The sequence below is a fragment of the Lagopus leucura genome, unplaced genomic scaffold (genome assembly GCF_019238085.1).
Source record: "Lagopus leucura isolate 7727_CA_CO unplaced genomic scaffold, USGS_WTPT01 Super-Scaffold_741, whole genome shotgun sequence".
Taxonomy (NCBI): domain Eukaryota; kingdom Metazoa; phylum Chordata; class Aves; order Galliformes; family Phasianidae; genus Lagopus; species Lagopus leucura.
In genome coordinates, this window is record NW_024962256.1 from 9,481,110 (window position 1) to 9,496,152 (window position 15,043).

The window sequence follows — 15,043 nt, forward strand, 5'->3', positions numbered from 1 at the left end:
CTCAAATGAGTTAATTGTTGACTTGAATTAGATTCAGACCAAGAAAACATTCTCCTTTCACGTGTAGCCTTTAATGGCCAGAGGCTGCTTTGTCATTCCAGTAGACTCTGGTACAATTCAGTGACTTTGCTGAGCTCAGCAGTGGGAATAAATGCTGATTTCTGCCAATGGGTCATAGTGAGTTCAGGTCTTAATACAGGTTATTTTGAGATGCATTTAAAGTACGTTTTGTTTTTAAAAAGGGAACTTATACAGATTCAGTAATTTATTAATCATTTATTTTGCTCCTCATCCCTAATTAGCAACATGGGCAATTTTAATTGGAGAAAACTAACGTGCTTTTGTAGACCTTGTCCCACAAGACCAGTGTATGGAACTAGGCTTCTTCCTGTGCCTGGGAGTCAGGAAAAGGAGATGAGAAAGGTGGGAAACCACTGCCAGAACCACCCCATCCCTGTGTCATCTCCAAGATGGGACCACGACAACTGGCTTGGTATGGGCCAGAGCCTGAATGCCATGAAATTTTGGAACAAGAAAGTTCCTAAGTTCTTGTGTGTTACCGTAGGTATTACCCATGTGTGCTTAGCGAAACCACTGGCTATCTCATTACTTGCAGTACAGTTGTGTTAGGACATTATCCCCAGAGCTGTCAGCCAGCCATCAGAGCTGTTTGTTTGCTCTTTGTTTGACTGTTGGCATAGGATGTAAGCTGGTGATCTTTTGCAAGTACTTTTTTATCCTGAGTTATTTTAGAGAATGGCTGTAAATGTTGTTTAAACACCAGGGCATCTTAAGAAGACAGATGATAGGAGTCTAAATGGAGTTTTATTCTAATTTATCAATGTTTTTCTATGTAATCGGATATCTTCATCTGCTTTCTATTCTCTTTATGTTGTAGAAAAAGCAAGGCCAGCATTTTCTTTTCAAGCTGTTAGCATAACAGCCAGGCGTTCTGTAGGCTTCATGCTTTCCAGAGCTGGAACAGCAGGAGGAGGAGGAGGAAGAAATAGAGATAATTCATCAGGAAAAGAATAAAGGGTATTTTGCACTTGGAACTGAGTTGAGATGAGGAGTCAGCGAGGCAGTGCTAGCACGGTTTGTTCCAAATGACAACAGAGAAGCCTGGGCAGGGGCCAGGCCATCTGACGGTGGTGACAAACCTGGTGGGGCTGGAGGAATGCTGGACTGGTTGTTGGGGCTTCAGCTCTGTGCACCACTGGGAAACGCTCCCTGGAAGGTCTCTTGGAGCGAGCTGGGAACTGGTTGTGAACATTGTAGTGGCAGGGTTGTGTTTTTCTTTGAATGTGAGGGTTGAAATATGTTCATGGTCTGGAACATGACTTGTAGGGAGATAAACTGGAACATATGGAGGGGATGTGGAGCAGTGAGAGGGGAAGGTGTGAAATGCAGTGAAACACAAATTCAGCAAGGCACCTGCATTTATGGATCGTGGCAAATAGCAGCAGTGATGGGCTTATGGGCAGAGGAGAAGGGACCGCATAGTGGGCAGAATTCCGTCAGGCTGGGGCAAAGGAGCCATCGTGTCACCTAAAAGTCTGAGGAGGAGCTACAGAGGTTTCCCCGGCTGCCCAATTCAAACCCAACAATGCTTTGGGCTGCAGAAGAAAGTCTTGCAGAGAGGAGCAGAGCAGCAGGGCTGGCATTTGCTTGCAGACTGGCTTCAGTTTTCTTTACAACTTTTGGCAGCAGAGATGAATCTTTCAGAGTGGTCATTGCTGTTGTGGTGGCTGATAGACAGAGAAGACTTTTCAGAATTGATTTTCTGTTTTTTAAGCTATTCCAGCCTCTTTAGAATGCGGTCAAAGGGGTTTGTTTTTATATTTCCCTATTAAAATAAGCGTCAACCCTTCCCCAAGCATTTTTATGCCACAGGTGTTCACCTTTTTCTATGCAGAGGTTTATTCATTACTCTGTGGTTATGGATTGCTGAAGTCTTAGATCAAGCAGAGTGGGAAAAGTATGTATAATCTAATTTACTACTTGATATAAAAAGTATTTCATATCTGCTTTTTTTTGTAAGAACAAATTCGATTGATTTTCTTCACGAGAACTCTGAAAATGTTCATTCATTTGTACTTGCTTACCTTTCAAAAGCTTTGAACTTACAGCTTAATAACCTGGTGAATACAGCGTGAGAGGTGAAAACGTAAACGTTGCACGTTGAAGATGCTTTCTGGTAAATGCATACCGCAATACCAGCAGACACAATGCTGCCAATTAAAAAAGTGAGGCCTGGAGATGGGAATGCGGCTCGTGTGCTGAGGCTGGGCTTTGTCTGGGCTGCTGTTGACGTGGCCCTTTTGCTCTGCTCAGACAGACGCTGTCACGGGGAGCTGGCGGGGGTCCGTGTGCTCTGGAAAGAGAAATTTGTTTTGTTTTGGCATTAGGAGGCTGCACTCATGTGACACCACTTTGGCTCAGCGCCTCTGGGCTGCGTTCGGTCACTGTCGCGGCTGTGCTTTGTTCCAGAGCTGTTGTAATGCTGTGGTCATCTGCTGAGACCCAGGAAATCCCATTTCTCTTCTTTGGCTGCCATTTTGCCCAAGCTGTTGCAAATTTTGTACCCTAATCAGGTCAATGGGAGTTTTGTTACAAACTTAAACGGGGTCAGGCTCCGTTCTTTGGCTTTTGCCTGGCGGTTGCTATTGGAGCCAAAGCATTAGGGAAGGGTTGGTGTGGCTATGGTCTGCCAAATCAAGGCTCCTTGTTACTGCACATATAGATAATATTTAGTGTGAATGTCAGCTTCATTACAGATGCAGAACTAAATGCTTGGCCTTTGAATTTAATGGGAGTTTTGCCATTGATATCAAGCAAGCCAAATTTTCTTCCAGAAAATGTTGATAATCTATCTGTGAGACATCTGTGGTTGAAGGAATTATGGAAATGGCTTGTTTTCCAAAAGCAGAGTAACCCCTCCTGTGGGGTCAGACCTGCTTACAGTTTCCAGAGGCAAGCAGAAGAGTAAATGTTAGATAATGAGTGATCTCTTGATCCTGAGTTTGTTTGCCTCTGTTGAAGAAAGCAAATACAATTTTACCTGTTGATTAAGAGAAATAACTGCTTTATTACTTTTCCTATGTTCTCGTTAACTGTTGCTCCTACTGAGATAAGTTAACATCTTTTATTTCACCTTAACTTTGAAAGTTTCCAGAAGGATGACTTTATCCTCTTTCCTGTGATAGTAGTGAAGCAGACTGCAGCTTTTGGAACCATTTTGCAGTGTGTTAGAAAGGAGAGTGTGGTCGTGCCAATGAAATCCAGTATCTATTATCATAGTAATTACTTCAATTAAATTTTTTAGAACCTCTGAAACAAGAGATGAACTCAGTGTGTTTGCACCGTACGTGCATGAAAGGTAGTATCTTGCTTTAGAGTTCAGAAAAACATTGCATGGACTAAACTGCTGCTTATTTTTACAAATTACACACGCTCAATGAACTACTGAATATCTGTTTACCTAATTGTTATTTCTACACTCTTTTCAGTTACTTTCAGTTGTTCTTTGTTGAATAAGTCATGAAGGAGTCTTATACAAGCAGGACAACAGTCCCAGCCTTGGCAGTGTGTGATGGCTGGTGGGGATCTGCTGCAGCTCACCTATGTGGGGTGATAACCACTCATGTGCAATTGTGCTGCACACAATCTCTAGTTGTAAAACGATGCTCACTGACATCTGAGTGTAAGTGGGGAATACAGTGACCAGACTATGTTCTAATTTGGGATAAAACCAAACCAGATACTCATCCTTCGACCTCCCCTAATGTTCAGCACTGTGTCCATTCTGCTTCAGTTTGGAAAGCTGGGCCAAATTGTTTTAATTGTGCTTGCAGAGGCTGAGGGGAGAGTGCCCAGAATGGGGGATAAAGGTCTGAAAGGGGAGGAATAGTTAGGTAACAGGTTGAAAATTTCTTCTTTCTCCTACACATCTTATTGTTCAGTGGGATTTAGAGCCCAGCAAACTGTAGGGAGACTTCAATTGTCTTTGGAAAATGTGATTTCCTTAGTTGAAATGGCAAGAATTTTTCTAATGCTTTACAGATTTTAATAATGCTTCGTAATTAGAATTAAAATTATCTTACGTGTAGCACAGCACTACTTACAGGGTAGTGTTTGCTACTGTTAAAGCATATCCAGTGATAGAGATCAAGCTAAATAATACCAACCAGTCTTGTTTTCTCTCCACTTACAGAAAATGAGATTGAAATAAGAGCGAATCACTAAATAGAAAAGGTAAAGGTATGTATATGGTAACAAAAACACAATGGCTGTGGGTATGATATGCTCCTTTATACACAAGAAAACGTAGCTTCTGTTTCCTTTAGGACTAAGTACAAAATAGTGTTGTTTGCAGTGGTAAAGGGGGGGGAAAAAAAATCTGAATCAGGATGAGAGATTTAGATATCAGTGCTTTAATATTCCCCCTATTTTCATCAGGAATAGAGAGGAACTGAAGCCTGTGGCATTATATAGCTGACTGGTGCTTTCTGCCCGTTGAAATGTTCTTCCCGTGCGTACTGCACTGGCTTTTAAGAACTTATGTGGGGGAATTTGTCACTAGGTGGCAGAATTAGACTGTATTAGTACTACCATTTTTTATGATTTGTCTGCTTGGCTTCTTTATAGTCCATAAATGTCTGTATGACTATAGCAAGCATTCAAAAATATTTCGATTTTAAAACAATTTCTAATAAACACGGCTCTTTCAGAGGAGCGATTCTGTGGAATAGCAGATGTAGCCTGTTGGATGTATGTTTATGGAAGTGTGAGTAATGTTTCACTTTGAATTTGTGATTACTCTGCTCTTTGCTCCTGCGTTTTGAAAGTACGCTAGTGCTCAGATTTGCAGATGACCTCTAAATGGAGGCATGTTTGTTTGGTACTTTCTGAAGATGCTAACATTCAACTATTGCTTTAACTACACTACAGAGGTATTTATATGCACAAGTGTCTCTTCCTGTCTCTAAGTGCTGTTTTTCATGCAAAAATGTCTAATACATAGGAAAGTTGAGGTTACTTATTTGTACCACTATGACCTCTGGTTTAGTCGCTGCTGCTCTGGTGTAAGAATGGCTTCTGCCTCGTTAGCTGAACCCTTCTCTGAGGGACATGAGCAGACATGAACGTGCCCTGCTCTGACTGGAGTGGTGGCAGTGGTACTATGCACGTTCTGGTTTTGATTTGTGACTTAGCTTCTATTGAGAAAAATCACTGTGTTGCCACAAAGGTTGGACGGATGCGTCAGTATGGGAATGGTGCTGCAGAACTTGGGGCATCTGATTTGGAAGGAAAGTGGTTGTGCTTTGAAAACTTAGTAGAAATATTTCTGATGCCTTGCTATGTGCTGAAATGTTTGGGGTGTTTGATGTTTGTATGAGATGTTCTTTTCTGCTTTAGAGGATATCTACGTGTCATGTAGTAGGTGGCTGTGAACCAAGAATGTCCTACAGAGTTTGTTTTGAGGTCACTAAAGGAACTCCTGTTATATCTGTATTCCCTCCTAGTAAATACTACAGATTTTAATTTATAAGAACATCCTTAATTCAAGCATTAGGCAGATTTAAAAAATAGGAAGGCTCAAAGAATTTAATGTTTTCCAAGCAGACATAATGGAAATCACATAATTTCATACTCAGATTAGCTAATATGGGCTATAATTATTATGTAGATTACAGTAGTTTCCAAAGGTCTCTCTAGCACAGTTTTAAAGGTGAAAAATATAATGTTACTTGATTGTGTTTCTACTCCTCCCTTCCCTTCTATTTCTTCCTGATATTTTGGTCTGTTGGAAGTTTGAGGGATGTGGGTGCAAAGGAAGCTCTGAACTTTTCATGCAGCCATTTTAGGTGTTTTGGAAGAAGAATGTAATTATGATAGCAGAATTGTTTCTATCAGTGAAAGGTACAGACATGCATGCCCTTTTCTGGGGCTTTGTTAGAAAGCATTTCTATCACTTTTCAAGTGTCTAAGACACTCGTCAATGAAAACCTTGCCTCAAACACTTACTTACGAAGCATTAAAAATGCAGTTGAAGAGGTGCTCTGTGGGAAGGCACCAGCTACAGAAGCAGTGTTAAACAAATAGAAGCAAGAGAACTGCAACTGGCAGATGTTCAGCTATCAGGAGAATAACATTAAATTCATTAGTGATGAAAATAATAAATAGTTTTCTTTTCTAATTAACACTCTGAGGCTTGAGTGATGTCTGCTAGGAATCAGGCAACTCATTTTCAAGCTTTCAAGAAGTTCTAATTCTGATTATTGTCAAGAAACCAGAGCTTGCTTAAAAATACTTATGAAGTATTACAGCATAAGTTGTAGCCCTTGTCCAGATAATAACAGGCAACATCTAATCCCTGGCATCATCTAAGCAACAGATTTTGTTTACAAATTCTTGCTCATGGCTGGGCTGGAATAACTGTGGAGAAGCCACTATGCTGCTAGGTAAATTGTTGCAGAGATTAATTACTCTTGTTAAAACATACACCTTATTTCTGGTGCATAGTTCATTAGCTTCTGTCTCCAACCTATGCATCTTATTGTGCCTTCATTTTCTGCATTGAAGAGCTGAGACCTCATCATGAGTAGAGTCACAGAGTGAAGGAATCATTTGAGTTGGAGGGGAGCTTTGAAGGCCATCTGGTCCAACTCCCCTGCAATGAACAGGGCCATCTACAGCTCTTGTTTAGTCTCTGTTTAGATTCTTTCTAACTATATTTAAATTTCTTTGTGAAGCACAAAGCAAAAATCTCTTTAAGTAGTTTTACTGTAGGTTGGTTGCATCGCAGGTTGCATCCATGCAAATTGATAGCAATTCTCTGCTTGGTTTAACTTCCAGAAAGTCTTCATATGACATGTCATTTTCCACTAATATCTACCTACAGACTGCCTGTATGTGTGTTTGTGTTTTTGTGTGTGTATATACATATATGTGTATATTCATGTAAATATGTAAGGACTAAATAGCACAGGAAGTATAAGTCAAGCCTGAAGTAATTTGTTGCTCCAACTGTTGGATTTTTTGTTTCTGACTGACATTCAAAATACTTCAACTCTGTTTTCTTAAATACTGCCCACATATTATACACAATCAAACAGTAAGTTTCTAGTTTGTATTCATCTAGATAGAGGTTCAACAAATCAGAAAACAACTGCTCTGTTTGAAGGAAGTTTTCTCTCCCTCTTTGGTAAAGTACAAGAGAATTCTGTTTAAATGAAGCATGCAATTTTAATCAATTGTACCCTAAAAAAAAAAAAAATAAGACAAACAGCTGCTGCTTGTTAATTACTGAGTGTCTTCACCAATGGACTCATCATTTATTCGCTGCTTTCAGTGCAGCCTTAAATTCTGTAAATAAAGGTGCTACTGCCATGCGATGTGACTGCTTGTACATTTGCAACAAAGCAGCTCAGATAATACATGGAGAATTTATTTCAAAAGACAATTATGTGACCTTCACCCTCACAGATTCGTTGTTGTCATCCAATGATCACGTTTGCTGTGAAAGGTCAGATTTTATGAAACCAAGAGCAAAGCGTATTTAATATCCCTAGCTGAAAGCTGAATTTCTTGATAATAATTATACCAGGCTGTGAAGATTTCCCACTCTGCTAAACTCTACTCTTCTCATGTAGAACCATGGGCCCATGTGGATTGGAAAGGACCTCCAGGTCACCGAGCCCAGCCTTCTGCTCAGAGCACATCCAGGTGGAGCAGGTTGATCAAGGTTGTTCACTTGATCTCTGAAGCTGTCTGAGGATGGAGATGCCACAAATCGCCCCCTCTGCCCACAAGAAGCCCAGGTTCTAACTGCTCTAGCTTTTGACAAGCGTGGTGAACCTCTACAGGGCTCACTGCAGCACGTCAAGGTACTTGTAATTAATTTATTTTCTTAGCCCTGACGTCTTTAATCGCTAGTTTTGTATCCATTCCCTTACTTTGGGTTTTGAAATGAATTGGCTCTTATGAATCCGCACTGATGGCTCTGGGAACTAGATGGCTCCCTGGGTGGCCTGTATAAGGAAATTTTTCAGAGATGTTTCAAGGAAAATATTAGACTTGAAAGCCATTTTTAAGCTCAGATAATTTAATATTAATAGGAAAATCACAATAGCAAGCAGCAGTAGGAAGCAATCATTGCACCTTATTGTCCAGTTAGGCTATATCAGTGATTTGAGTCTGTAAAATGCAATTTGTTTGGTTCAACTTGTTCATCTACTAACTTGGTATGCTACTGCCTACCTTTCATATTAGAAATCAAGAAGGAAGAGGGATATAAGTGTTCTGTACCTGTAATTTGTCTGACCCTGTCTTCACCTTCAAATCTATTGTTTGTGTCCCATTCAATCAGCACATGCCTTTTCCATCTTTAGCCTTTTCTCCTGTATTTTTTTTCTTTCCATAGCTCTTCATTTCATGGTATTTATTTCCTACAGGTTGTCTTCTACTTTCATTGACAGCTCCTCTTTTAGGCTGATATTGTCCTGCTGCCCCTTTCTGACCACTGGGTGCTGAAGGCTGCCCAGGAGCTCTCCCTTGGCCTCCGATGGAGATGTCTGAACATGAAATAGAAGAGTTCAAGAGGTTTGGTGCTTAAAGTTAAAAAAAAAACAAAACAAAAAACAAACGAACCACAGTTTATCCTTGTGACATATTCTTAGGGGAAGTATAGCACAGTCAAACAAAGCTTCAATTCAACTGGGCAAAACTTTGTTCCTTCCTTTTCCTTTTTGTCTGTCTCCCTTTTCTCTTGCTCCCCATCACAAGTAATTTTAGCACTAAGCATTGCCTCCACTCTCTGTTGTTGCATTCTTATTTTTAGTTTGCCCTTGCCTCTAGGTTTCTCCTTCAGATTTCAGATTTGCAGCTGTTGTCTTTTTATTGTCTTTATTTGTCCTTTTCAAGCAAGGAGAGGCAGTTGTGGGCCTCTCCAGGTGACTCTGGGGCTGTACCAGTGTTGGGTATTTACCTGAAAGGTACCAGCTTTGGGTTGCCTAGCTGATAAACTCTGATAACTATAAAATGAAAAATCCAATGTAAAGTCTAGTTTAGTTCAATAAAGAGAAGTTACAATTAATTGTCAATTTCCAGGATGCAAGCACGTTATTTGATCATCTGTTGTCTTTTTAGAGCATTTTAAGAGCTGCTGAAGCCATTTCAAAGTCACTGTAGAAGATCACACTTGAAGTATTTTCTCATGTTTGTAGTTCAAACTTGCCCTTAGCAAAAATTTGAATGCTGTATGATGTGAAGGACTGCTGACCGATCACTGTGATATAGGACCTGTTGTTTAGGTAAGCAAGCTGGAAACCACAAAATACTAGAATATTGTGTTGTGGAATGTGAAGACTGACGTGCTACTGGAGGTAGGTTATTGCTGTGCTACTGAAACGAATTTGCCCAACAGTATTTTTTGGAAAAAAAATATTTGCTCTGTATTTTCTATAGGAGAACCAATAAATGGAGAACAGCTTCTTCAGCTGTTGGTGTGAATGATGAGTTGGCAATCTGCAACACTTTGCAGAAAGGACAGGAAATGCCCTGGTCTAATGTAGCAGGTAAGTGTTAAATAAAATAAATAGTGTTAATTTAGGTTACTTGCATTATAAGTAATATTACAACTTTAACATTTATATAATATCTCTATATGTTATTTACATTGTAATTGCCACAATAATGTTATAATACTATAAATGGCATGTTAGTGTGCTCTTTCAAATTTCATTTATCAGTATATTCTGTGACTGTATATTTTCTCTTCAGCTGTTATCAGTTAATTTATCTGAAACATACTTTGTAACCGTTTTCTCTCGCCACTGACAGAAATTAACAGATGAGCATTTTAAATCTCTACACAATAGGTTTTCTCTGCAGGTATTTTTCTGTTAATTCCCTTTTTTTTTCTTTTTCTTTTTTTTTTTTGATTGCACGTGAAGGTACACGGCCTGATAAAGTGTTTTACTCCTCTGGTGGCTGTTTCTCAGGAAGGACACAATAAGTGCTTCTGCTTTTTGTTATCTTATCCAATGGGATTTAACTTCCACTGTTTTGCCCTTGTACTTAGATTACAAATATAGATCAAGGTACAGTGGGAAAAATATGTACTCTATATACATCTAATATAGCTATTTGGTTATTAAATGTTACATTCACAGCAATCTTTTTACTTTTAAAAAGAATTCCCTAAGTGACACAGCTTCTAAACCTTCTAAAAAGGTATCAGGGCACGATGACTGCACATCCATAATACCCTTTTCTACATCTGTTTTAATGAAAAAGTCACATATAAAGAGGGAATTTTTAAAATGAGTTTTATCATCAACTTGTGAAAACATTGAAGGAAAAGCAAACAGATGATGGGAAGAATGAAAGCGAAAAGGTTTATCGTATTTATAATACCTGTATGATGCATAGAGACTATACAGCACATAAATATTGCCATAAATATATAGAATTACATCAACAGCTATTAAAATATACATTTATGTCACTTCAGATCTTCTACTTTCCTCCAACCTGGCTGGAGCTGCCTCAACTGACAGTGAAGTTGGTTGGTGTTGGCTTGTAGGCTGTTGGGAGAGGATGGTGATTTCCAGGCAGACAAGAGGCAATGAGTAGAAGAGGAATGAAAACATACGTCAGAAAACTGTGTGCCTGTGCTTCGTGTCTCTATTGTGGAGGAAACTGGGGTTTTGTAACAAAGTCCCCAGTTCCTGGGCTATTACCAAAGGCCACCACCATCTGTACATAGAATGTGGTCCTATGCTTTTAACTGCAGACTCAGCTTCTGGCGTTTGCAGTTGTCTCTTCCTCTATAAAGCCAAAGAGATACTGACTGCTGCATTGTTTGACACTTACTCAACCCTAATGGTTGGCAGTCGCAGAACTGATGACTGTGGGGAGCCTGACAAACCTGACAGCCTCTGGCAAGCCTATATTTTAATCTTGCATTCCTTCTGATTATTTTTTTTACTATTTTGGCTTTTTTTTTTTTTTTCTTTCCATGGGGCTCTGCTCATCCATACCAGTCATTTGTCCTTTGTGCAGCTTGGTGCTCCTCAGTAACATGTGCTCATGTTCTTGTGCTGTCCTCATCTCTCGTTATCTGGTGGGACAGCTGCTCAGCTTCTGTAGGGCTTTCCACTGGAGAATGCATCTTTTGACTGACTTGCTGTTGATCTGTCCAGTGTTTTTTGTAAACACTGTGGTTTTACTGTGCCGTTTCATGCCCCACAGGTTTCTGTGCTGCCCTGTGTGTTATTTTGAAAAATTGAGTAGGAAGGAACAGTGCTTTGAGATTTCTTTCATGCCCATCGTTCTTGGACTGCTTACAGTGTTCCAGGAACAGACAGGGCTCATCATAAATGCTTTCTTATACAAATTACCCTAAAGCTTACAAGCTCTGTAAGTGTGCTGTAGAACAGAACAGCTACTTTTGCTTCCTAAAGTACATTTTTTAGACTGTGTGTTTGATATCTGACTTGTTTACCCATCCAGCAAGGATGGATGAACTGAGAGCATGGCAAGCCTTCCACACCACTCCATCACTTCCATTCCCCTGTGCTGTCAGCAGGACCAGCTACCTGGGGAGGATGGGCAGCACTCACACTTACAGCTTGATTTCCCTTATTTATTTTCTTTATTGCATATTTAGTGAATGAATTGACTTGGTGCAGAATAATTGTATCAGTGGCAGGCTAAGCTGGTGTAATATTGTATTTTGAGTCGCATTGTGCTTTGGTATATCCAAGACAACAAGCCTTTTTATGGGATTTTAACTGTAATGTAGCTGACACTTTGCATATTCATTTCCATGGCAGTTGGTCTGCTTCCTGGTGGGATAAATATACCCTCGCACTGGGAAAAGCACTGTGATAAATACAAATTATTTCTCATTTGAAAAGTAAACAGAAAACTACAACTATTGGTAACTGGTGCTTGGTTTTGAAGTGGTTGACACAGGAATTTTGTTTGTCCAAGCAGTGCATTGAAGACTCATTAGTTGAGAGAGTCCTATGGTTTTGTTAATTGTAACCTCTGAAAGATGACAGCAGATCATTAAGCACCAATCAGATTTGAGTCTAATATACAGAACCAGAAAAGATACATGTCTCAGGAAAAAAGAAAAAGGGTTTCTGCATCAACATAGTGAGGTTTTTGGAACATCTTTTCAGCTAGCAGGGGAAAAACTCTGATTACACTGAGGACTGTGCTAGAAAGGCATCAAGTTGTCGCCTGTAATAGCGAGAAGTGGGGTGTGATGACCTTAAAGTTTTCTTTAAGTCCAGAATTGTTTAATTTTTAATATACATGTGTGTATGTATATATGTGTGTATATGTATATATCAACTTATAGTATCATGTGCAAAGTGCAGTGAGATAAAGGGTGGTAGCAGCAAAGTTAACACAGTCATCTGATGTTTTCGTAACTGAGAAAGTAAGGAATACAATAATCTCAGATACTTCTTTAGCATTGTTATTGTATTAATATATTATGCAATCTTATACAATATTAATATTAGTATTATATCAATATATTAAAACTATTAATACTGTATTATATATTAAAACCTTAATGTTAATACTATTAATGTATATTGCACTGTACGTAATGCATGCATTATAAAGTGCATATAATATTTTATATGAATATTATATGGTTCTCTTGCCTAGTATTTTTATTACTCCAATCAAAAAAAAAAATTGCCTATTTCCACTTCCTAATATGGATTTGATTAAAGTTTTAAGAATGAGAATGATTTCAGACTGAATTAAGAAGTGGAAGGTGCAAGGAGCACCGGTGTGTCTGGTAGAGTTAATGGTGTTGTTGAGGGCCCTTGAAGCACACTGAAAGGATGATAATGAAAATGCAAGATAATCTGCTGCTTTATAGAATCACTGGGACTGGAAAAAAAACTCCATGATCATCCAGTCCAGCTGTTCACCTATCACCAGTATTTCCCACTAAAGCATTTCCCATAATATAACATCTAAATGTTTCTTGAGCACCTCCAGGGTTGCTGCTTCAAGGCCACAGTTGGCCACAGATAGGAATGGAAGGAGGAGTGGTGGAATCTGGGGCTGAGGAGAAGCTCTGTGCTGTGATGTGGCCGAGTGGTGGGACAGGCAGCCTGGAGAGCTGTGGCCCAACTCCATCCTTGGAGTTGATGCTCCTATGATTTGGTGATTGAGGCACTTTTAGCTATTCACTGAAGAAACAGCACAGAGTTTAAGACTTTACTCTTTGTGCTCAAAATAATGCTTGACTGGAGAGCTGTTGGAGACATTGAACAGCTGGTGAGAGCTGTTCCACATGCACACTCTTGACTGTATTGAGGCAAATCAAAGAACTATCACGGAATCCCATCTGCTGGTTTTATTTTAGTGCCACTAACCTCCAGCAATAGGCAGTACAGAGAAGGAGGAACAAGCCTCTGGAGAACAAAAGCATCTTAAATATGTTTGCTATTTAAGTATGTGAAGGGTTTTTTAAGAATGTACCCAAGTAGAAAGAAACCTATTTTCAGAGCCACAGTTCATCTCTTTTGAGATAGAGATCTAACTCCAGGTCCTTAAGGTTTCGATAGTTTCCAGCTGACATCTGGAGACATAAAGATAAGGGCCTTGCACCAGACCGGGAGATGAGAATTCAGTAGGAAGAAGGCTGGTATCTGGTATAAATTTGGGTGTTGTAATGACATTACCTTTTGGAACCGCTGGGTAGTTATGGCAGTGGGAGAGTCAAGAGCTGAGCATGGATCTCTTGGCACTTGTTTTTGTGCTCTTATCGCTCATCTTTCTGTCCTTTGGAGTGAGGTGACCCTCCGAGGGATTTCGGAAAGCTATGAGCAGTACATCAAGCTTTTGAAATATGTTCACAGTGTTATTCCCTGTCTTTTCAATGTCAGGTATTTTCACATCCCTCATATGCTGCCATCAGGCTACCACTGGTACATTTTTACTCTTACTCATCAGAAGTTTACACGGCAGTGAATACATTTAAAATTTTCTGAGCAATGACAGCGATGTCCTGGGTTTGCAGCAGGTTGATTTCTTTTTTTTTTTTTCCCCCTGTGTTTTTGATGTTTCAGCCTAGCGGTACCTGAGTCCCTGAGGTCACAAGGTTCTTCTTGGGAAGCTGGAGGTCTGCAGGTCCTGTAGCTCCCACTGGCTGCAGGTAGAAGACACTGTCTTGTTGCTGAATGGGTAATTAATGGTGGCTGTAAGGTAGGTGTTATCTACACATTTTGCATTGTCCTCAGTGCAAAGAGTTTAGTCTCTTACATTTGCGTTAGAATCATAGAATGGCCTGGGTTGAAAAGGACCTCAAAGATCATCTAGTTTCAATCCCCTGCTACAGGCAGGGTCACCAACCTCCAGCCCTGAATGTCCTGCAGGGGTACATTTCTGAATCCTCTGGATGAAGTAGGTCTTGCTGCTTATTGGACTCTTACTTGCCTGAAAAGACAGTGGAAGTGATGTGGTTTCAGAAAACTAAAGGACAGTGAAAATGTCTGAAAAATGGTGATTTGTATGAAACCCTGCTAATATTATAGGAACAAACAGAATAACCGCTAAGACAGTGATGCCCTTCACTGCAGTGGTTCTGTAATTAGATCTCTCCTTTTTAGCTGTATTTCATTAATGGGAAAATAATAGTTCTTTAATAGGGAATGGGGGATAAGGGAATTTGTCATATTAGTAGCTGATAAAGGATTTGAGAGGGAGCCTAAAACTGGAGCTTTGATATTTTCTCTTACCTGTGGTCTTCTATGAAACAAGAGACAGGCAGAATTATCTTGTTTTGGTTTCGCATCAGAGACACAAACATGCATAAGTGAGCAAAATTGGACGTAGTTAGTAATGGCTCAATAAATATTAGCAAATGGGTGGCACAATTTAATCAGCACAGTTGCAGTTGATCAGGTGCTGAAAAGCTCTGATTGAGACTGCTGGGAGGCTAAATGAAAAGCTGAAGATTCAGAGATAAGGATTGATGGACATAATGTTATTATAATTGGGG